Source organism: Chiloscyllium plagiosum, unplaced genomic scaffold (genome assembly GCF_037043375.1).
Source record: "Chiloscyllium plagiosum isolate Xiang-an unplaced genomic scaffold, Cpla_swu_hap1 HiC_scaffold_10, whole genome shotgun sequence".
Classification (NCBI taxonomy): Eukaryota; Metazoa; Chordata; class Chondrichthyes; order Orectolobiformes; family Hemiscylliidae; genus Chiloscyllium; species Chiloscyllium plagiosum.
The window spans coordinates 52,888,893-52,914,159 of NW_028270148.1; the positions used below are offsets into that span (position 1 = coordinate 52,888,893).

Below are 25,267 nucleotides of genomic sequence, written 5' to 3' on the forward strand. Positions count from 1 at the left end.
GCATCAGAAGGTGCTGACTCATTGTGTTTATGTTTCCACGTGATACTGACTTCAGTCCTGAAACCACTCAACGTCAAATGATCCGCTGATAACTAATATTCATCACGTCATTTAAAAAACACATTGATTGTTAGGGATATCCAAACATTGTTTTAATCGAACTTTAGGATCATATTGAAACGGTGGAAGTATCCTTCAGTTTTGATTGGGATTTAGCGACTGTTCACTCTTGTGATTATTTTGTTATTAAAATTACATTTTGAATGTTACAGAGACAGGCTGGAAAAAAAAAACAAGAGGTTTAAATGGTGTACAAACATTGAAGGGGCGGCTCATGTTAGAGACTCGAGATTTTTACTGACTTTGATGCATCCAAGTGAGAGTGATGTCCGAGTAAAGGCTTTTCTTATCAAGCAAAAACGCTCTCAATGTCTTTATGAACCTAAACTCTTTACAAAAGATGATGAGAGTAGTTATCCATTCATTGGAAACATCTCTGAAGACTGGGAATGTAGTTCTGATATGTTCAGAAATGTTTATAAAATAACTTCTGTGTATTCTCTAGCTCATTGACTGCCTATCAACATAAAATGCTGTATTTTTAGGTTGTCAATGTTCTGTCTTTTATTTAGTCGTAGGATGCTGGCATTATGGCTGGCCAGCATTTATTGTCCTTTCTAGTTCTCCCTGAGAAGATGGTGGTGAGTGTCCTTCTTGAATCGCTGCAGTCCATGTGATGTAGGTTGACCCACATTGTCCTGGGAGAGGGAATTTCAGGATTTTGACCCAATGACAATGAAGGAATGGTGATAAATTTTCAAGTTAGGATGGTGTACGGCTTGGAGGGGAACTTGCAAGGTGGAGGTGTTCCCATGTATCTGCTGCCCTTGTCCTTCGAAATGGAAGTGATCATGGGTCTGGAAGATGTGCCTAAGGGTCTTTGGTGAATTTTGGCAGTGTATCTTGTGGATGGTACACACTGCTGCTACTGAGCATCAGTGGTGGAGGGAGTGGATGTTTGTGGATGTGGAGTCAATCAAGTAGGCTGCTTTGTCCTGGATGATGTCAAGCTCTAGAGTGTTGTTGGAGCTGCACACATCCAGGCCAAGTGGGGAGAATCCCATCACACTTCTGACTTGTGATGGAGTCCACTACGCTGCCAAGTAACATCCGTACCACAAAATACCAAGCAATGACCATCTCCAATATTAGACAATTAGAGAGACTGTCTCATGGTATATAACAAATCATCAGTTCTGTGTATTGGCAGAATTACACTGCTGTGCAAACAAGTTAACTCTCTTTTCTTGAAATCTTCTACTTAGGATATACTAGCAATCCAACAATGGCAGCACTAACAGTATGCACAAATGTTGGTATGGTCACAATTTGAGATTCAAATTGCACCAATGGTGGCAAAACAGATCACACAAAACACAACAGAATCAGTCAATGATCTCCAAGGATATGACTTTGAAGTGAGATACAAGCCAGATGCTGGGATTATTCTGTCTGACAGGCTGAGCAGATTGCCCTGGCAGACCCAGACAAAGACCAGATATTCCTCTTGGTCTACACATTGATGCTGTTGATGCAAACTTAGGAATATCACAACAAGTCATCATTAACCTTGTCGTTGTTTGGGTCTGGCTGGGCAATCAGCTCAGCCTGTCAGACAGCATAATCCCAGCACCTGGTTTATATCTCATTTCAAAATCTTTAAAGGCAAACAATCCTAAGACTAAAAGCATTACCACAAGATATTATGTCCATGCTACACAAGGAACACTTAAGTATATATACAGCAACACATAAGGTAGCTTAGAACACCTGCTTCCATCTCTACTCCCTAACCTCACACCCAAGTTTCTGTCTTAAATTGGGTTTGTTTTCAGTACAGCCAGCTCATTTCACCCTCTCATCGTTCCCATTATAACCTATCTACATTCTCTTATACAGACGTAGAATTATACAGCATGGAAATAGACCCTTTGGTCCAACTCGTCTGCGCCAACCAGATATCCTAAACTGATCTAGTCCCATTTGCCAGCATTTGGCACATATACCTCTAAACCCTTCCTATTCATATACCCATCCAGATGTCTTTCAAATGTTGTAATTGTATCGACCTCCACCTCCTCCTCTGGCAGCTCGTTCTATACACACACCACTCTCCAGATGAAAAGGTTTCCTCTCAGGTCCCTTTTAAATTGTTCCCCATTCACGTTAACTTATGCCCTCTAGTTTTGGACTCCCCTATCTTGGGAAAAAGGCCTTGGCTATTCACCCTATTCATGCTCAGATGATTTTATCAACATCTATAAAAGATATCCGTCAGTCTCCGACGCTCCAGGGGAAAAACTCTATTCAGTCTCTCTTTATGGATAAAACCCTCCAATCCCAGCAACATCCTTGTAAATTTATTTCTGAAATCTTCAAGTTTAATAACATCTTTCCTATAGCAGGGAGACCAGAACTGAATAGAATTTTCTAAATGTAGCCTCACCAATGTCTTGCACAGCACAACTTGACATTCCAACTCCTATACTCAATGGTTTAGCGCAATGACCTCTACAGCGCTGAAGCCAGGCGCCAACTCAAAGACACCTCCTCCTATTACCCCCTTGACTACAACCTCAACTCCCATCATCAAACCATCATTTCCCAGACTGTACACAATCTCATCATCTCAGAGGATCGCCCACTCACAGCTTCCAACCTCATGGTTCGAGAACTCCACACCGCCCAATTCTACATCCTACCGAAGATCCACAAGCCTGACTACCCAGCTGACCCATCGTCTCGCCCTGCTCCTGCCCAACCAATATGTCCACATACCTCAATATGTCCTATCCCCCCGGTCCAGGAACTCCTCATACGTTCGGGACACCACCCATGCCTTCCACCTCTTCCAAGACATTTGTTTCACTGGCCCCCAATGCCTCATCTTCACCACGGACCTCCAGTCCTGAAGCACTTCTAGCCGCCATGATGAAGGCCTCCAAGCCCTCTCTTTCTTCCTCTCCCAATGTCGTTTGGCTAAACTGGTCCTCACCCTCAATAATTTCTCCTTCGAATCCTCCCACTTCCTCCAGAACAAAGGGGTAGCCATGGGCACCTGCATGGGACCCAGTATGCCTGTCTGTTTGTCGGTTATGTAGAATGGTCCATCTTCCGCAGTTTCACCGGCACCACTCCCCACCTTTTCCTCTGCTACATTGATGATGTTTCAGTGCCACCTCGTGCTCCCACGAGGAGGTTGACAGTTCATCAACTTCACCAACACATTCCACCCGGCCTTAAGTTCACCTGGACCATCTCAGACACCTCCCTCCCCTTCCTGGACCTGTCCACCTCCATCAATGGTGACCAACTCAACACTGACATCTTCTACAAACCCACCAACTCCCACAGCTACCTGGATTACATCTCCTCCCACCCTACCTCCTGTAAAAATGCTATCCCTTATTCCCAATTCCTCCACCATACCTGCTCCCAGGAGGACCAGTTCCACCACAGAACACACCAGATGGCCTCCTCCTTTAAAAAACGCAATTTCCTCTCCCTCATGGTTGATGATGCCCTCCAGCACTCCCGCACCTCCACCCTCAAACCCCACCTCTCCAATCACAACAAAGACAGAACCCCCAGTCCTCATTTTCCACCCCATCAACCTCCATATATATCGCATCATCATCCCCCATTTCCACCACCTACAAATGGACCTCCTCACCAGAGATATATTTCCCTCCTCACCCCTATCCACTTTCCGTAAAGACTATTCCCTCCACAACTCCCTCGTCAGGTCCACACCCACCACAAACTCACCATCCTCTCCTGGCACCTTCGCCTGTCATCACAGGAATTGCAAAACCTGTGCCCACACCTTTTCCCCCTCACCTCCATCCAAGGTCCCAAAGGAGCCTTCCATATCCATCAAAGTTTTACCTGCACTTCCACTCATCATTTACTGTATCCATTGCTCACAATACAGTCTCCTCTACACTGGGGAGACAGGATGCCAATCGCAGAGTGCTTCACAGAACATCTCCAGGACACCGCACCAACCAACCCCACCGCTCTGTGGCCGAACACTTCAACTCTTCCTCCCACACCACCAAGGATATGTAGGTCCTGGGCCTCCTCCATCACCACTCCCTAACCACCCAAAACCTGGAGAAAGAATGCCTCATTCCGCCTCTGGACCCTCCAACCACATGGCATCAATGTGGACTTCACCAGTTTCCTCATTTCCCCTCCCCTCACCTTATCCCAGTTCCAACCCTCCAACTCAGCACTGCCCTCATGACCTATCCTACCTATCCATCTTCCGTCCCACCCATCTGCTCCACCCTCCTCTCCGACCTGTCACCGTACCCCCACCCCCATCTGCCTATCGTACTCTCAGCTACCTTCTCCCCCCCCCCAGCCCTACCCTCTCCCATTTATCTCACCACCCCTTCTGCTCACAGCCTCATTCCTGATGAAGGGCTTTTGCCCGAAACATCGATTCTCCTGCTCCTCGGATGCTGCCTGACCTGCTGTGCTTTTCCAGCACCACACTCTTGACTCTAATCTCCAGCATCTGCAGTCCTCACTTTCTCCTATACTCAATGCACTGACCAATGATAGCAAGCATACCAAATATGTTCAAATTTTGTGAGAAGATTTGTAGCTCGGGTGCTCGTTGTTGTGGTCCTGTTCGCTGAGCTGGGAATTTGTGTTGCAGACATTTCGTCCCCTATCTAGGTGACATCCTCAGTGCTTGGGACCCTCCTGTGAAGCGCTTCTGTGATGTTTCCTCCGGCATTAATAGTGGTTTGTATATCCCATGCAAGGACTGCACAAAACACTACATAGGACAAACAGGAAGACAACTAACGATCCATATCCATGAACACCAACTAGCCACGAAACGACACGACCAGCTACCCTTAGTAGCCACACACACAGATGACAAGCAACACGAGTTCGACTGGGACAACAATACTATTATAGGGCAAGCCAAACAGAGAACAGCCACCGGATCATCAACGCCACACTCACAGGAATCCGATTCACTAGAGAGGAAGAAAAGGACAACCAACTCCCATTCCTGGACGTGATGGTACAGAGAACACCGAACAGAGAATTCACCACAAAGGTTTACAGGAAGGCTACACACACAGACCAAGTCCTAAGCTACGAAAGCAACCACCCCAACACACACAAAAGAAGTTCCATCAAGACACTGTTCAAAAGGGCCACAATGCACTGCAGTACACCAGAACTGCAAAAAGAGGAAGAAGAACACCTCTACAATGTATTTGCCAAAAACGGATACCCCGCAATTTCATCAACAGATGCCTAAGGGAAAGACAACGGAATGAGGACATGCCACAACCCAATGGACTAGCCACACTACCATACATCAAAAACATTTCTGAACTGACAGCCAGACTACTGCGACCACTAGGACTCATAACAGCACACAAACCAACAGCCACTCTCAGACAACAACTCACCAGGACAAAGGACCCGATACCCAGCATAAGCAAAACCAATGTAGTGTACAAAATCCCATGCAAGAACTGCACAAAACACTACATAGGACAAACAGGAAGACAGCTAACGATCCGCATCCATGAACACCAACTAGCCACAAAACGACACGACCAGCTATCCTTAGTAGCCACACACTCCGATGACAAGCAACATGAGTTCGACTGGGACAACACCACTATTATAGGACAAGCCAAACAGAGAACAGCCATGGAATTCCTGGAGGCATGGCACTCATCCACTGATTCAATCAACAAGCACATTGACCTGGACCCAATATACCGGCCACTGCAGCAGACAGCTGGAACTGACAACCGGAAGCAGCAGGTACAAATCACTATAAATGCCGGAGGAAAGATCCCAGAAGCGCTTCACAGGAGGCTCCCAAGCACTGAGGATGTCACCTAGACAGGGGACGAAACATCTGCAAACACAAAGTACCAAATATGTTCTTCATCACCATGTCTACCTGTGACTTCATATTCGAGAAACTATGCACCTGCATCCCACGGTCTCTTTGTTTGGCAACACTATTATTAACTGTAAAAGTCTCATTACTGATGAAGGGCTTATGCCTGAGAAGTCAATTCTCCTGCTCCTCGGATGCTGCCTGAATGTGGTGCTGGAAAAGCATAATCAATCTTCGACTTTGATCTCCAGCATCTGCAGTCCTCACTTTCTCCTGTAAAAGTCATGCCTTGGTTTGCCATACCAAAATGCAACACCTCACATTTATCTAAATTAAACTCCATTTGCCATTCCCTGGCCCACTTACCCACCTGATCATGATCCAGTTGTACTCTGAGATAACCTTCTTCACTGTGCACTACCCCACTAATTTTGGTGTCATATGCAAACTTAATAACCATACCTCCTATGTTTACATGCAAATCATTTAAATAAATGATGAAAAGCAGAGGATCCAGCACCAGTACTTGCTGCTTTTCCTCAAAGCCTTTCTTAAATAATGGTACTGTATTAGCCACCTTCCATTGTTGTCAATGATACAAATGTTTCAGGAAGGGGTCAGCAATCTCTTCCCTAGCTTCTCACAAAGGTCTGGAATACACATGAGAAAGCCCTGTGGATTTATCTACCTTTATGCATTTTAAGACCTCCAGCACTCCCTCTTCTGCAACATGGATACTTTTCAAGACATCACTACTGATTTTCCCACATTCCCTAGCTTCCATGTCCTTCTCCATAGTAAATACTGACATGAAATATTCAATTAATATCTCACCCATCTCCTGTGGTTCCACTCATCGCCTCATTGATTTGTAAGGGACCCTCTTCTCTCCCTAATGACTGTTTTGCCCTATAACGTATTTAAAGAATGTATTTGAGTTCTCTTTTACCCTATTTGTCAAAGCTCTCTCATGTCCCTTTTATGCCCCCCCCGATTTCCCTCTTCAGTTTACTCATACTGCCTTTATACTCATCTAGGGATTCAATCAGTCTGTCCTGATATATGCCTCCTTCTTCTTTTTCTTAACCAGAGCCTCAATTTGTCTCGTCATACAGCATTCCTACACTTATCAGCATTGCCCTTCACACTAACAGGAACATACTGTCTCTGAAATTTCATTATCTCATTTTCGAAGGTCTCCCACTTACCAATCATCCCTTTTCATGCAAAAAGGCTCTCCCAATCAACTTTTTTGAAAGTTCCTGCCTAGTACTGTCAAAATGAGCCTCAGTCCAAGTTTGAATTTTAACGTTTAGATAAGGTCTATCCTTTTCTATAACTATTTAAAAACTAATAGAATTATGATCACTTGCCTCAAAGTGCTCCACTTCAGTCGGTTGCCTTGCTTTATTTCCCAAGAGAAGGTCAGATTTTGCTCCTTCTCTAGTAGGTACATTCACATATTGAATAAGAAAATTTTCTTGTACGCACTTAACAAATTCCTTTCCATTCAAGCCCTTAACACTATGGCAGTCCTGGTCTATGTTTGGAAGGTTAAAAATCCCCGACCATTACAACCCTAATATTCTTACAGATATCTGGGATTTTCTTACATATTTGTTTCTGTTTCCCACTGACTATTGGGTCTTCTTCATTGGGGTATGATCAACAATCCCTTTGTCTGCCTACACTTTTTATCTCTTTCTGTGTGGGCTTCCTCTCCAAGTACCTGCTCAATCCTCATTCCCCCACCCCACATGCCCCCCTCACCCCAACCCACTCCTCAGCATAAATATCATCTTTTCCTAGCTGCCATTAGTTCTGAAGAAGGGTCACTGGATTCAAAACATTAACTGTTTTCTCTACACAGATGCTGCCACACCTGCTGAGTTTTTCCAGCCATCTCAGTTTCTGGTTGTGGCTAGCATGTGTGTCTTTGTATTCACCAGGGATGATTCAGAATATTCAAAGACATGTGAGGCATACCAAAACTTCCAACTCCAGCAGTGGAGGGAGCCTCTACATGTTCCACACAATGTTCCATTCACTCCCTGATTGAGAACAGGAACTGGCCTACTTATAGTGCATGGGGAAGATTACATCATTGTGACACATTACTTCTCTAAATTTCTCATTGTTCAGTGTCTTAGTGATACAACAAGACGCAATATGTGCTATTTTCACTTTATTTGGAGACCAAATCACATCGGCCATGATTGTAAAGTACAGTGATACCTTGTAGTGCTATTAAATACCTCAGCCCATACTGTCCATTTTTAAATACTTAAACAGACTTCTTAAAGTGTCTTGGTCTCTCACCAAGTAAAATCTTTGGAAGTGTCATAATGAAATTAGATTAGATTAGATTAGATTACAGTGTAGAAACAGGCCCTTCGGCCCAACAAGTCCACACCGACCCGCCGAAGCGAAACCCACCCATAACCCTACATTTACCCCTTACCTAACACTACGGGCAATTTAGTGTGGCCAATTCACCTGACCCTCCACATCTTTGTGATGTGGGAGGAAACCGGAGCACCCGGAGGAAACCCACGCAGACACGGGGAGAACGTGCAAACTCCACACAGTCAGTCGCCTGAGGCGGGAATTGAACCCGGGTCTCTGGCGCTGTGAGGCAGCAGTGCTAACCACTGTGCCACCGTGCCGCCCACAAAATAGGTCATAAAGAAAGAGGTCATGTTTGATCCTAGGTGTGTATTGAATTGGCTGTTCTTGTCTGTGTCAGCAATTAGTCTGTATCCTGCACAATGGGGTGAATTAATTGCTTTATTTCAGTCACTGATCATTAGCCAGTGATATTTGCTGGGTAGTGAATGGACAGAAATGTGACTGCCAAGGCGGAATTGTGTTTGAGTCTTGGTAGGGGTTAAGATGATGGAGATTGAGACGGAAACCAGACACGATCACACCCAGTTCCAGGTTTCATCATGATATGTTTGCTACCTAGCAGAAAACACCCAGAGAGCTGCCAGGTAATTAATTTCATTGTTGAAATTGGTAATTAATTGAATCATCAATTTCGAATTCCAGCTTGAAGAGACAATGGTCAGGTTTCCTGGCCTGTGTGGAATTTGTCAAAGTAAACAAAATGATAACCCAATAAGGAGCTATTGTTCAGTAAAATCAACAGGCTGTAATGTCTTTAAGCTGTGAAACTGCATATCTGCTGGCCCGCCCTTGTTAAATACCTGTGCTCACAGCCGCTTGTTGAGGGACCAGATATAATTGTCTCCCAGATAATCTCTAGTCATTGCTAGTCATTTTATTTTGTTTGAAAGCTGAAATTTACCTGTCAACCAGCAAAATCTGGTGTCTGAACAACTGCTCTGAGCACAAATCTTTCATTCAGTTTCACAGTTTAAAGACTCCACAGTCTGAGTGTACTTACTCCACATGGTTAAAAATCACCTAACACCAGGTTATAGTCCAACAGGTTTATTTGGTTTGGAGATACCAGTGTTGGACTGGGGTGTACAAAGTTAAAAATCACACAACACCAGGTTATAGTCCAACAGGTTTATTTGGAAGCACTAGCTTTCGGAGCAACGCTCCTTCAACAGCTAGTGCTTCCAAATAAACCTGTTGGACTATAACCTAGTGTTGTGTGATTTTTAACTTTATACACCCCAGTCCAACACCGGCACCTCCAAATAATTATTCCACATAGACAGCAATTAAAGAATGTGTCTCACCACCACTCTTTTGAGCACAGTTAGGGATGAGCAACAAATACTAGTCTATACCAGTGATGAAGGAACGAATAAAAAATAACTTGAAATTTGCAATATATGTTCACAGGTGAAGCACAAAAGCAATTTGTGTCTCCAGATGTCTGCCTCAGCATGACTTAGCACCTGGGAAAGAAAAAGGAAATAAAACATATTACTAGGCGATTCTTTAGGAAGAAGTGGTTGAGTGTGACAAAAGACAAGTGCTCTATTCATTCCTTTCCAAGAAAGCTTTCTCAATAAAATTAAAGCAGCAAAATGACTTTTTACTATCCAGCTGAATTTTTGATATGGACAAGTTAGCCTGAAATGTTGTTTTTAAAAAACACAGGTACTCAATGAAGCACTGTGCAGGAAAGCAGACAAGGCAGCTTTTTGGTCTTAAACAAAATATGTTTGCTTTCACTTTGGCTGTGTATTAAATCAGCATCTAGTAAGTCAGTCTTTATCTGAAAGCACTGAAATATTTGACCATTAGATGTAAATCAATGGAACACTCTCTCATTTTATTCCACTTTTAATCCAAAGACTGCTTTTAAACAAAAGGTAAAAAGAATTAGTTGGTCAATGATTTATAAAACGAACGTTCACCTTGAATATGCTGATTGTGGGTTGAGAGTTAAATGCTTGTCTGTTTATAAATGTCTGGAATATGGTATAGAATGATTCCCAGTAGATACAATGATACATACTTGTTAATAATGACATTTTTAGAAGTTCATTCTTGGTATGAGTCTTGCGAGCAAGGTCACCATTCATTGTGCACCTCTATCTTTAGCAGGTAGTGATGGGCTGTCTTTGTGAATTGCTGAGTTTTCATATAAATGAAGATGTTGCTAGTCCATTTTTAGAGGGCAATTAAAATTTAAAATAAAAAAAATAAGTGTGTGTGTGTCTGGGATTAGAGGCAAATATATGCAAAATTAAGTGAGGACTCCTTCCCTAACATAATCCAGTTAGATTTTTACTACAAGCCAGTTATCTGTTTTCCAATTTTAAAACATTGAATTACAATTCTAAATTGCTGTAGTGAGATTTCCTAAGATGTTAGACCAAGCCTGTCATACACAAATTAAGTTTACAAATAAAAATTAACAACAGTTTGTGTATTCTATAGTGATTCATTGAGTAAAATGTTTTGATGTATTACTGTGACGTAATTGCATTTTATTAATAAGTGCACTTGCTTTGTATTTTCATTTCACCAGTTTCACTGGTTCTCCTAATGATATCTCAATGTTAATTAATAGCTGTGATTGCTCTGTCGACCATCACTACCAACAAAAACAAGGATGGCAGGTGCAAATCATGCACCACCTGATTTGGAAATAGATGATAATGTTTTCATGGCCATTTGCTGAAGACCCTAGAACTGCCACCAAATGAAAGCATCATGCCCATGTGAATTTCAGCTGTGCTGTCCTAGCTGTCCAACTCTCTTGAACAAATTTTTTAAAAGCCCTGATGTGCTGAAGTTCAATTATTAGTCAGAAGAAAATCTATGGAGATGAAAACTGCCCTTTTTTTATTGCAGAGTTTGCTTTCACCAAAGCATTTCAAGACAGCAAATCTTGTTTAGTTTGGTTCAGTAATTCGTTTAAATAGTTTATGGTTACATTGGGAGTGATTTCTTATAATTTACAAAAAGCTGCTTGTTTATCTGTAATGAATTTATGTCGCATTAGTTGAAAGATGTATACTTTATGAAGTTTCAAGGGCAAAATGTGTTTTGTTTAGTTTATGATATGAAATTAGCCTTGTTTTGTCCATGTACATAACATATTAATGCATATATGAATTTAACATTATCAATCTGAATGTTAAGATTTTTTTTTAAAAATCCAATTGAAGATGTATGAAAAGTAATCAATCCATTATAGAATTTCATTATTATTTCTAAGTCTTTTCTGTACTTTTTCTGCTTGGCAAATATTTCTACATCCAACCTCCTATTGTAAAAGATTTATTAATGTTCCAGTTTATAAAATCTGTGGGTTTAATTTCCAGCATTCTAATGCAATCTAGGCAGCAATAGTTCAAAATTATTTTTCATGCAATAAACAGATGAATTCAAATGGAGTAATTATTATTCCTTGATAAACATTTTCAGAGCTTCCGAGAACCACAGCCAAAGTTACAAGAGAAAATATTCTTGTGAAATCATATATATATATATATATATATATATATTCTACGGCAAAATATTTTATCAGGAAATACTGAAACTGGGTCATTTGTAGGCACTCAATTAACCAGCAATCGAAATAAAGAAGCAATTATATCAGATAATTGTCTTTAATAAAAGATATAGATTTATCTCTCCAAAACCTTGCATCTAGTGACTATCCCTTGATCCTCCATCCGTGTAATAATTATACAGATGGTACTCTTTTTATGCCAATAATTATCACTGAAAATTCTTGAGCAAACATTTTAATGGAAATCATATGTCAATGTTTAGAATGTTAAAACTCTATCTGAACGTATGTACAGTTTGTTGTCTTGGTGAATTAATGAACCAATCAAATCATTCAAAAAGTTTCTGAAAACATGTTCTTTCCATTAACTGAAATTTCTTGAGGTTAGTAGTGTGGCATAAAGCTTCATAGAATAATAGAATCATAGAATTTTACAGAAGAGGCTATTCAATCTGTTGAGTCTGTATCGACTCCCAAAAGAGCTACCCAGCTAGTCCCATTCTTACTCCTATCTCCATAGCCCTCACCTTTCAGATATATATCTACTTCTCTTTGAAACCTCTTGTGGAATCCACCCCCACCACTCTCCCAGGCAACGCATTCCAAATCCTAACAACTGTGAGTAAGTTTCTCCTCATCTCACACCTAGCTTTCTTGTTGACAACCTTGAAATTGTGACCCCTCGTTACTAACACATCAACTACTGAAAACAGAATATCCTTCTTTACCTTGTCAGAATTGTTCATAATTTTGAACACCTCCTCTTATCCAAGGAGAATATGTCCAATATCTCTAATCTCTCCATATATCTAAAATTCATTATTCCATGTATCATTCTAGCAAATCTCATTTGCTTTCTCTCCAGGGCTTCACCATTCTTTCTTAAATAAGTTGTGCCCAGAACTCTTGCAATACTCCAAGTGTGGTCTGACCAACAATTTGTAGAAGTGTAGCATCATTTCCTCGCTTCAATACTCTATGCCTCCAATTAAAAACCCAAGGATTCTACAAGCCTTCTTAACTGTTTCAACATGCCTGGCCACCTTCAGAGAATCATGCAAATGAACCCCACTCCCAAAGTTATACCAGGAGAAAGTGAGGACTGCAGTGCTCGAGATCAGAATTGAGAGTGTGGCTGGAAAAGCACAGCCAGTTAGGCAGCACCCAAGGAGCAGGAGAATCGACGCCTTGAGCATAAGCCCTTCATCAGGAATGAGGGCCTGACCGGCTGTGCTTTTCCAGCACCATGCTCTCAATTCAAAGTTATGTTATGTATTTTCTTTCCATGTTTCTTCTACCGAAACGTATTAGTGGGCATTTCCCCGTATTGAAATTCATCTGCCAGGTGTCAGCCCATTTGGTCAACTTGTCAATGTCACTCTGAAGTCACTCGTCATTGTCACAATTCTCCCTAGTTTAGTATTATCTGCAAATTTAATGATAATCCTAGGAGAACACCACTTTCAACTTGTCTCCAATTACTTGGACTAACAATCTGTAAATGCAAGTTCAATTCCTACAATGGTAGCTACGGAATTAAAATTAAGTTAATTAAATAAATCTGGAATCTTAAAAAAAAACTACATTTGTAACAGTGACCATGCAGCTACCAGATTGCTGTAAAAGCCAATATTTACTAAAGTCCTTTAGAAAGGAAATCTACTGTCCTTAGCTTCTTTGCTATATGTGACTCCAGACTCCACGTCAAAGTGGTTGATTCGTAATCTAATTCGTGAGCCAGTCATGTTCAAAAAAGCAGCTCACCATCATTCCAAAACACAAGGGCAATTACTGATCAAACGTTAAGGTGAATTTTTAAAATCCTGGAATTTGAGTATATTTTGGAAAAAAAAATACAGATCTGCACAATGTGGCAACTGTCTATGTATTTTATTTCCAACTCAAACAGCTCATTGCTTAGCATGGTTTTTAATTGAATAATCACATATAGCTTCTAATCCATTACTTGCCAACCTCTTTGTCTGAAACTGCTATAAATTGTTATTTCATCCAAATGGAAAAGACTGATTGGCAATATCTGATTCACCCTTGAGATTTGCAACAGTGTTCATTTCTGCATCAAAGTTCATACAATTACAAATTTGTATTTCTTTTGATGTACTACAAGATAGGGTAGTCTTTGTTATTTGTATAATTCTGTGTTTCTAATCAATATCTCAGGCAAATCACACATCCCGGATAAGCTTTACCCAACATGTGATTATGTTTACCAAATAAATGTGTGTATTTTTAACACGTTCCTTAACCCAATGCCTTAAAGTCCTCAGCTCCTTCCACAAGCTAGGCTTACGTATGGCAATTTTGTCCACCACAGTGACTCAAAAAATTATACCATCTAAAGCAAAGCAGCTCATTTGTATGGCACCTGATCCACCACCTTCATCTTTATTTCCCCCCACTGCCACATTGGCAGTAGTGTGTAAGATCGACAAGATGCACTATAGCAACTCACTTGGCTCTTTGAAAGCACCTTGCAAATCTATGATCTGTAATACAGAGAACGGGCAAGAGCAGATGATTCATGACAATATTACTACCTTTTAACTTCACTGTAAGCCATACACCATCCTGATTTAAAACTATGTTGCCATTCCTTCACTATCATTTGGTCAAAATCCTGGAATTCTCTTCCTAACAACATTGTGGGTTTACCTACACCCAAAAGACTACAGCAAAACTTATCTGGATGCATCAGTCGCATTTAACTGGCCAAATGATTAAATATTTATTTCTAGTCCTGAATAAAATCTATGTTTTTCCTCCGAGTTATTTAAATGGAAAAAAATATTTAAACTGTTAATTCTGGAGTCAGTAAATAAATAAAAGGTACTTTGACTAAAGATTTACACTCAGGATTGTTATAACAATCCAACTAGCCATAAAGGTTCTTTAGGGAAGGAGGTTTTCCCAAGTTACCTATATGATTCTAACCTCACATCAATGCAGTTGAACATTTCTGTCTCTGAAGTGGCTTAGTGAACCATTTAGTTGTGTCAAATGACTCATCCAATAAGAGATGGAGAATAAATGCCATCCTTGCAAGCACAGCTCACAGCCAAATTTGTTTTTTTAAGTCCTAATATCAATTTTTCCAAACCCAGGAAAATTCTCAACAACTGTGTTGTTCAATTTCAGCATTATTGGTTGCCCTGTGCTGTTATCAGACGAAGCAATGTAGTTAAACTCCACTCCAAGTATGGCTTAAATACCAGGTGTTATGACCAGTGGAAGGGTTCCCCTCTTTTTAACCCCTCTCCGTGGGTTGCAACAAATATTTGTATTTCTTTTTAACATGCAGTTGCCACACCTCACTTAATATTTAGCTAAATAGAAAATGAAGGAGAAATTATTCGGGTTTCCTTGAGTGAAAGGAAAGACTTTTATTACCTGACAACCCTGAGAAAAATTAACAAATGTCTGATATCAAGGACACACACAAACATGCATAATAAGTTTAAAGGGTTGGTGTCTGGTATAGACAGAGAGAAATACAATTACACTACTCAAACCTTATTAGAGTATTTCAAGTGTTAAATTTTAAACCTCTGACTACAGTTTAATTCATATCCACAGCAGCAGCAGAATCTGTAGATCTTTGATTTCTCCATGAATGGCTGTTTCCTCAAGATGTTTTTTCATTGGTGTTGTTTCCAAGATGATAAGAGAAACAGCAGGGAGAGTTCCAGCGCTTGGTGTCACAGTTCACTTTTCCTTCGTTCCTTCTGCTACTCAAAAGCAACTGTGGAAATAAAGAACAGTGTATATTCTAGAGTCTAACTCCATTGTCTTTCCAAGAATGTTAACCACAACGTAAACCTTTCATCTACCAATACATGAAATTATTATACATGTGTGAATTAAATAAGAGGTATGGATCCCGTGATGCTGGCTTAGTTGCCTGGTTTCAATGTCTTGAGACAAAACTGTTAATTTCAAAGTGGGCAGCTTAGTTTGTTCCACACTGGTCTCCCAAAGCTTGCCTTAGTCTGTGGCCAGGTGACCACTGCAGTCATTTTCGTTTGGGAACATGATCGGCATAGACTCATTGGACCAAAGGGTCTGCTTTCATACTGTATGACTTTATGACTCTAAAACTAACAGAAATATCATAATCCAAACTAAATCAACATTTTGTTGTATGTACAGACCTTTAAAACTGATGGGGAATACATTAAATATATTGGTAAAGATATTTAATAAAATAAAAGCCAATCATTAAAAGATTTCACACAACAATGGATGAAGTAATTGAATTTGATCCCCAAAGCATTAATGAGAATTACAGAATACCTATTTAATAAGAATGTAATTTGACTTACTTAGTTACTATAAATTAGTTATGACATTATTCTCTCCATGGCAGAAACTCCTATTATTATAAAATAGTATAAGCTCAGACTCACAGTGAGCAATCTCTGGGGGGACATTACTGTCGTACTCACATTAGAAGTGTTGGAATATTTTTTATTGTTCCTGAGTTTAAAAAAAGCACAGCAATCAGGGACATCTTCACAATGCTATTACTAAAAGTGAAGTTCTGTCTAAACCAGTTGAATTGCATTTTGTTTATTTTTGTTACTATAATTAGTGGCCACACAAATATGTACATACACTATTTTTGTAATATGGGTAACTGAATACAGTACCGAGGTCCATACATGGCATTCTTAGTGTGTACCATCAGTGTGTTTTCTGATTGGTTAGTGGTGATATTAATAGGGACAAGTAGCAAGAAACTGTATCTAGGTAACCACAATACACAAATACATACAAATGTGAGCTGGCACATGTGTGCTTAGATACACATGTTTAAATGAGCAGTCCAAGTTCGAAACAATGTACAATTAATAAACAGAATATTGTTTAAATTTCCACTGCACCAAAGAACAAGTTTTGAAATTAACATTTTTCAGTAGAGTCATACCTAACTGGTAACTTCTAATTATCAAATGATAACATCAGAAACTTACTTATAATTGTCATTTGGTAATACAGAATTGAGTATTACTTTATTTTGATATTTGTTATGGATTAGCCTGATTAGACCAAAATGAAAAGATTCGACAAAATGTGTATGATTTTCCGCAATATTCAAAACCTGCTTCTAATAACCTATGAGACAATTATGGTTGATTCTATAATAGAAAATAACAAATGCTGGAGATCACAGTGGGTCAGATAATGGCTGAATATTACAGCACTAATATTAACAGGATGTTCTCAATAACTACTTTTCATAATCAGCATTAAGTGCATATCTTAGATATGTAGTGTTTGGGCATCTTGATAATAGGACAGAGGAATATCAGAGATGCAGAAAAGGATGTCTGGCATGAATTAGGAAAGCTTCCAATAGGGACAGATCACATCAGAAAGTCTTCATTGCAAATAATAATAGTTGAAATATGTTTTAGTAAAATTCAAAGTTAAATCTTGTCTATACTGCTCTTTTTTTATTTGCTAGTAACATAGAGCAAGCCAAATACCAATATCTATATCAGATATAAGGCTGAGGCTTCTGGTGTAATACTCTGGATACTTAGTAAGATGCCTTTGAACCTCTTTTGAGACCAATGTTCTTTATATGCTCCAAAGTCTGATTATATGCTGCAATTACATGTTGAGGATGTTTTTAATCTTTTTATCTGAAGAAAGGAGCAGGATCGATCACAATTAGTTCTGAGATCATTTCTGATTAGCCACTGTTTGGAGGAAGATTTGCTCCTTCAGGTTGTACAATTATGTCTTTTATAATTAAACCTTAAGTATATTTTAGTTTCTCCATACATTATGCCATCAATCTTTGAGAGTGAGGGAGACCAATAAAAAGCTTCAGGCTTTAGATTTGAGAGAAGATGTGATAAGTTGGTCAAGTCCAGAATGGCGTATTCTTGCTGATGGGGCAAAATTAACATCGCTTGGAAAAATCTGAATTAATTAAATAAAACAGCAGGGGCAAATTTTGTGTTTAGCTAATTTTATTTGAGATTTTCAATTAAAATCAGAGAGAGTTGCGCAGCTGTTGTGATATACATGGACTTCCAAAAGACTTGCGTTAAAATGTCAAGCATCAGGTTTGACAGAAATGTTGAAGCTCATGGAATATAAAGAGCAGAAGGAGCTTTTGTAGTGGTAATGCCCCTACTTCTGGTTCGGGTTCCACCTGCTCCAGTGATGTGTAATAACATCTCTGAACAAGTTGATTAGAAAATATACAAAGGGCAGAGGCATCATGAATATAAAATTAGCCCTGGGAAATAACACAGAGTGGCGGTGAAAAACTGTTTTCCATGCTCAAGGTGTGGTTCCTCAGGGGTCTGCTTTTTCAATCAATTTAAGTGACTTAGACAAGGGGTGGGCAGTTAACAATGAAATGGGTTGACACATGGCAGATTAAATTTAACACAGAAATGTGAAGTGATGGATTTCAGTAGGAAGAAGGGGGAGCAGCAACATAAAATAAAGGATTTAATTCTTAAGATATTGCAGGAACATAAGAACCTGGGGTTTTATGTACACAAGTTTGTAAGGTGATGGGGCCAATTATGTAAGCAAATAAAACATATGGAATTATGGGGTTTATATATAGCACAAAATACAAAAGTGAAACAATGATGATGGTCCTGTATAAAACATTAATTCAACCTCAATAGGAGCGTTGAATCCAGTTGTTTGTATTACACATTGACAAGCATGTAAAGGCTTTGGAGAGGGTGAAGGAAATTTATGAAAATGGCCTCAGGATGAGAAACTTCAGTTAAAAAGTTAGTTTAGTGAGGCTGGGGCGGGTAGCTTTAGGAAAGAGAAATTTGAGATGAGATTTATTGAGGTTTTCAAAATTGTGAGGAGTCCAGGCACCGTAGAAACTGTCCTTACTGGTGTAAGGGTGAAGAACCAGAGGACACCAATTTAAAATGAATGGCAAGAGAACCAGAGGCAGCATGTGGGACGCTTTTTACACAGTGTGAAATGTACTGCCTGAGCGTGTGGTAGGATCAAATTCTACTGTGGGCTTTGTAAGGGAACTGGATATTTATCTAAAGATGGAGGAAAAACAACGGTATGGAACTAGTTGAGTAACTCTTAGAGATCCATCACAGACAGGTTGGGCTGAATGGTCTTTCTCTGTGATGTTACTATTCCATACAGCAGTTGCATTCTGTGGAGACTCCATATTCATAGCCCAGTGTGGCAATAGTGTGATACTTGTAAGCCACAGATAACTCAGGAGTTGATGTAAATAAAAATGTACTGTTTATTAATCACACAGTAAAGTTCAGCTGAAAAACAATGGATTTGATGCACACACTTGATAGTAATGCTAGACAGCATTACTCCATTGTACAGTACACCCGCATGAATGCTGCCATACAGACAGTTTGAGTATCTGTTCCCATGTGGGTTTGACAAGTTTCTGTATCATGTTGATGCTACATTTTAGTTTCTTTCCAAGATTCTGGAAGTTCTGTCGCTAAAATAGGATATCATTGCAAGTCACTCCCAATTAGGAGAAATCATGCATCACAAAAGGAGACTTTTGGGACTTTGTTTGCTTGAAGCTTCCATACATTCCTATATACCTTCAACATCACAAGCTGCACGTTTTTTAATTGGTCCGGAAGCCTGTGTTTAAGACACTACCTGTACCTGTTATGTCAAGATTTTTTATTTCTATGTTATCCTACATAATGAATCATTAAAGCCAGGATAGTCTTTATGAAATTTGCATAAGTTTAAACCGCTTGGATGACAACTAAAATATTTTTTTTTAATTTGGAAATGCCATACACTTTAATGTATTGTGAAGTTACTTGTAACACATATTACAATAACACATGTTACAATTCATTACTTTTGTGTCATTGGAATGACTTTGCAGTTATAGTGGGGAGTTACAGACTGAAAGGTGAAGCATCTTACCTGTTTCCTTTCTCAGTTCTTCAGTTAACTGGAAACATGAGGAAAGCAAATCAAAAACCTTTCAATTTCAATACTTGAACCAGTGGAATTCAATCTTCATATCCAATCCTTTGTGTTGTCCCTTGAGTGTAGTGGTGGCTGCATTACTCCTGCAGTACTAAATTAAAAAGTAAAAGGCAAGAAATATCATTTTTAACTTCAGCATTTGATCTAAGGTTCATACTGTTTGGTGAACTATCCTTTCAGTATTTACTTACACATTTTTAAAACTTCCCGCTTTGCAATGACATTTCAAAACCCATTTGGAACATTTGGCACAGTGGAAAGATGACTTAATTTTTGTAACAATGGTTTAAAAAACACAGCCAGAACAATATGGTGATAAGAAGTGGATTTATTTATTTTAGCTAGTAAAGATGTAATATTGACTCCAATATGATAATTTTCCTGGTATTGTCTTAATTTTAATCTATTTCAGCCAGGTGGTTTGAATACTCTCACTTGTGGGTATTCATGTAAGACCCTCAAAACATATTTCAGAAAAGCTGCTGGAAAATCCCAACTAATCTTAACCACTGCCAAGAAAAATGATCATTAATGAATGACCTCAGTTGATTGATTCATTGTTGTCAGATGTACCGAGATACAGTGAAAATTATTGTTTTGTGTGCTATACAGGCAGAGTGTACCATACAAAGTGCATCAGGGTAGCAGAACAGAGTGTAGAATACAGTGTTACAGCCACAGGGAAAGTGCAGAGAGAGAGAGAGAGATCGGAATTAACATTTGAGAGGTCTGATAACAGAGAAGCTGTTCTTGAATCTCCTGCCCCCATTGATGACCTTTCAGATTTGCCACATGGTAGTTGATTCCCAGTTCTGTTCACTTATCAAAAAAAAAGTCAAGGATCCAAAACACTTCTTGGAACAAGAAAATTACTATTTTGAAACATGTTTCCATTACACATGGGAAGAATCAAAATAATTTCTTCCAGGTGCCGGATTGGAATTTCTCCTCATTTACTACAATGGCTGGAATATTTCAACATAAATTTTCAAAAATGTTCTGAACATAATACTAATGTTGCCAGGCATTTGACTGAATCATCTCTCATAGGACCAGGGATTCCCACTATACTAAATGGACTTTTAACTCCAGGTAAATACATGCACAACACAGCTAGCCATTAATTGGCAGATGATAGTGAGCTTCCAGCAGTCAAAGGTTTGTGTGTGCAGGATATTAGGCAAGTGCTATTTTACAAAGCGGTGTGCATCTGTATGTTAAGTGCCAATCTGATGCCAAAGTTTAGTAAAATGATGTAAAACTCCAAATGAGCATATACTATGTTTATATGACTATAAGGAGAGAGTGGCTACATCCTGCTCTCCAGCATTAAAATTTATTTGCCAGGAGAATAAAATTTGGGGTGCATGATTAATATGGAAGGGTTGAATCCTTTTTCAAGAGTATCTTTACTGCAATCTACAATTTAGCAGAATAACTGCCATCAGTGAGGTATGCAAGCATTTCCCAAATAACAGTCTTGGACAGATTTCCATAACTCTGAATTTTGTAATACCTTGCAGTACATGTTCCTGAACAGCTATTGTTCATGTGGATCTGCTCAAATTAAATGCCTATATATATATATACAGCAAGGAATAGCAGTGAATGTGATTACTAACCTTATAAGGCAAGTATTGGGTCAATGAGAAACAATTATCAATGAGGCATAACTAGTAATGTGATCCTTCTCATTAAGTTAAAAGTCAGAACAGATTAACAGGATCCCACATAGATTAGTGAGAAGGCTACATTTGGAACAGTATGTGCAGTGTTTGGCGCCTTACATTTTGAATACATTGAAAGGGTTTGGAGGAAGGTTACCAGGACAATTCCAAAATTGAAATTTTAAAGTAGGAAGTGCACAAATGGACTGGGCATCAAAATTAAAAACTCATTTGGCACCAAAGTACATTTCATGGTTTGAATACCAGGTCTACACTGGCAGTTCCTAACCATGAGAGAAATGTGTTGCAACAAGTGGACGAAATGCTTCTGAGTGGAAAAATATTGGTCAAAGTTTCCACTCCTGATTACAATTCAGTTACATGTTGGATCAAGCTCAGCAAATTATCCACTAGAACTCACTTTATACTCTTACAAATACTTGTATGAAATACCAACTGATTGCTGTTCCCAAAGCAATTATATCCCAGCATAATTGAGTGACTCATTGGTGGTTATCCTTCGGGGAGCCAGCTGGATCTCTTTGATGTCAATGTTGCTCCAACTTAAAACTGATATTTGCTCAGATCCATAATACTCTAGAGTACTATTGTAGAACTGAAAGAATAGACTTGTCACTAGAGATTGGTTTTTACCCATCCTCTTCCAGTTAAGCCCAAAACTCTATGTCCAATAGGCTGGTAAAACCATTAAACCTATCAATGCACTGTGTTGACAGTCTATGTGGATTTTGCTGGTTTGATTCCTGCAGTAGCCATATCCAAACTTCAAGTTTTTACATTTTATGAAATCCACAAGATCAGGAAATGTGGTGCATAAACAGAAATTGCTGGAAAAGCTCAGCAGGTCTGGCAGCATCTGTGAAGAAAGATCAGAGTTAACATTTCGAGCCCAGTAACCCTTTTTCAGACCCTTCTGAGGAAGGTCACCGGACCTGAAAAGTTAACTCTGATCTCTCTTTACAGATGCTGCCAGACCTGCTGAGATTTTCAAACAACTTTTGCTTTAGTTGCTGATTTACAGCAGCTGCAGTTCTTTCGGTTTTTATTCAGGAACTGTGGCGATCAGGTTGACTTAATTAGGCAGAATTTCAGATTCTCAATGATGGATTGTGATGCAGAGATAAGCTCAGCAGCATGCTTGCAGCATGTTAAACATGATACCAGTCTGTGGAGGCTTGGTGCTTGAAGTACATTTGTTTGCTATGAATACTCATTAACAAAAACCTTTGTCTAATTTCATCTCACATTCAAGATAATATCAGCGGTGTGTGAGAGTCCTGTGTTAACCAACTCACTCTCATTTGAGGGGGACTTGCACTATCAGCTGTGTGCAGCTGTGAGTAAGGGCAGTGTATTTTCTTGTTTAAGTCTACATCATAAAGGAGGGGAGCAGGAGAATGGCCACTTGCATGGGTAATTAGGACTGGCAGTGATGAAGTGGAATGTAAATTGAAATCTACTGCACAGAAGAATAGGTGGGAAGGGCCTAATATCTTGGGTGTAATGGGATGTTTGGTGGGGACAGTCAGTCCCCGAAGTAAGAAAATGAGTGATATAATGGAAGATGTCAATATTATCTGATCTCTGCTCAGAGTGAATGGTAATAATATCATTTACAATGCATGGAGGGGAGAGCTAACTAAACATAGAAGTTCAGCTATGTCCCGCAAAATGGTAGATAGAACCCAAACATTAACATGAACATTCAATATACAGCGAATAAGAAAGATGTCATATTGTTTCTTCCATAATAGACGAAATATGCTAAACTCCCTTATAGGAGAAAGTGAGGTCTGCAGATGCTGGAGATCAAAGTTGAAACTTTATTGCTGGAACAGCACAGCAGGTCAGGCAGCATCCAGGGAACAGGAGATTCGATGTTTCGGGCACAGGCCCTTCTTCAGGAACCTGAAGAAGGGCCTGTGCCCGAAACGTCGAATCTCCTGTTCCCTGGATGCTGCCTGACCTGCTGTGCTGTTCCAGCAATAAAGTTTCAACTAAACTCCCTTATAACCAATATGTGCCAACCAAGAGACATGCCAGAGCATATAACTCTTTGATTCAGCCAGTCTTAGTAAATAACAATGATGAAATATTTGTTAATCATTACACATCAATAAAGTGAAACCAGTATAATGTTTACGAATATATTTACAAATGAAACTTAATTTTGAAAAACACCCATACCACCTTTGAGCTGCTAAGTCTTATGATAATGACAATATAGTTGGGTGTGGCTGTGATGCAGAATCTTCTTGTTTGCACACAGTCTCTTTTTTTAACTACAACTATTTGGCCTTATTGCATTGTCAGTTGGCATTAGGTTTCACCACTGAAATTTCCACCAGTGATGAATTGCATGTGTTTTGAATTCATGCCTCTGGCACCTAGAATTTTAATTCCAAACACAAGAATGTAACTGGTCACTGTTCCAGTTGAGAATAGCAAGTTATTTTCAAAATTCTAATCTACAAGTGCGGAAACAAACTTGACTTGTGTGAATTTCTCAGCAGATTGGTTTAGAGAAGATGCTGGACTCTGATCCAATAGTAACTTCCAAAAGAAAAGACTTCACAAGGTTGAAATTGCAGGGCTCCAGGAAAACAGAATAATAGTGAGATAATTGAAGAACCCTTTCAAAGAGGAAGCACAATTACCCTGAGCCAAATGTGTTGTGTGTTATCTATCAACCTAACTTGATCTTAAAAATAATGCCAATTAAATTTAATTTTGCAAACTAACTTTGAAGCAAATTGTAAAGAAAGGAAGATTTGAAGGGAGAAGAGAAGTAGGCTTGATATGACGTGTTCTTTGTAAAGAATGAGTGCTGTGAAAGGGAATAAGTGGAGAATTATAAGTGAGAGGAATGACAGTAGAATTCACAAGAAAGCAGAGAAAAAACTGGACATATTATTCAAAGAGGAAGACATAGAGATGGCACTAGTAAGTGAGTAAGATTGGTGGTGAGATTGTAGGGAGCTAGGAATTAATGATAGATATGATGAGAGTGATGGACAAGTTCAGAGAGAAGATGTTGAAGGGTAAAAGAATGTAAGTGGCTGCAGTTCCATTTGGGATATTGGGGATGGTATGTTGTTGATGATATTCCAATCTATAAGTAGGGAAACAAACTCTACTTATATGTATTTCTCAGAGATTGCTGATGAAAGAAGACTTGGTGATAGGGATAAAACATTGAACACAACTGTTGAGGCCATGCCATAGCCACAAACTCCACTAGAAATTTCAGGCAGCTGCTTTGTAACTCCTTCCCCCAACATGCCACACTATGACCTATCTCTCACCTGGAAGAAAAGAAAAGGAAAAGACAGAAATCAAAAGAAAAAAGTGAATAAGGAAGATAGAAGCATAGTGAAAATTGGATGCCAGAGACACATGAAATGAGACATTAACAGGGAAACCAACAGAGACAAGTAAGAGGCCATGTTCTCCAAATTGGCTTGCTCAATGACAAAGGACCTCAACTGGTTACATTTCCTCTGATAATTTGTGGTAAAGCAGGACTGAAGACAAATATCATAATTTATCATCTTGGAAATTTTAATGAGATTATTTACTTCCTTTGGGAGATTTATCCTTGCATACAAATCATTGAAAGGTGCTTGAGGGGGCCAAATAATGTTTTGGTTATTTTGCATATTGATTATCTTATGA

The 25,267-nt window shown here is 39.3% G+C and overlaps 2 long non-coding RNA genes across 2 annotated transcripts in view; one reads left to right on the plus strand and one right to left on the minus strand.

The window, feature by feature from the left end:
* LOC148148958 (uncharacterized) overlaps window positions 1-25,267 on the plus strand; it is a 107,025-nt gene that overhangs the window by 34,148 nt on the left and 47,610 nt on the right. The window lies entirely within an intron of this gene.
* LOC148148959 (uncharacterized) lies at window positions 8,130-16,401 on the minus strand. The gene is made up of 3 exons (XR_015758448.1): window positions 16,238-16,401; window positions 15,428-15,657; window positions 8,130-9,825 (listed from the first exon to the last, which is right to left on the minus strand). It is a non-coding gene; the product is annotated as an uncharacterized LOC148148959 (long non-coding RNA).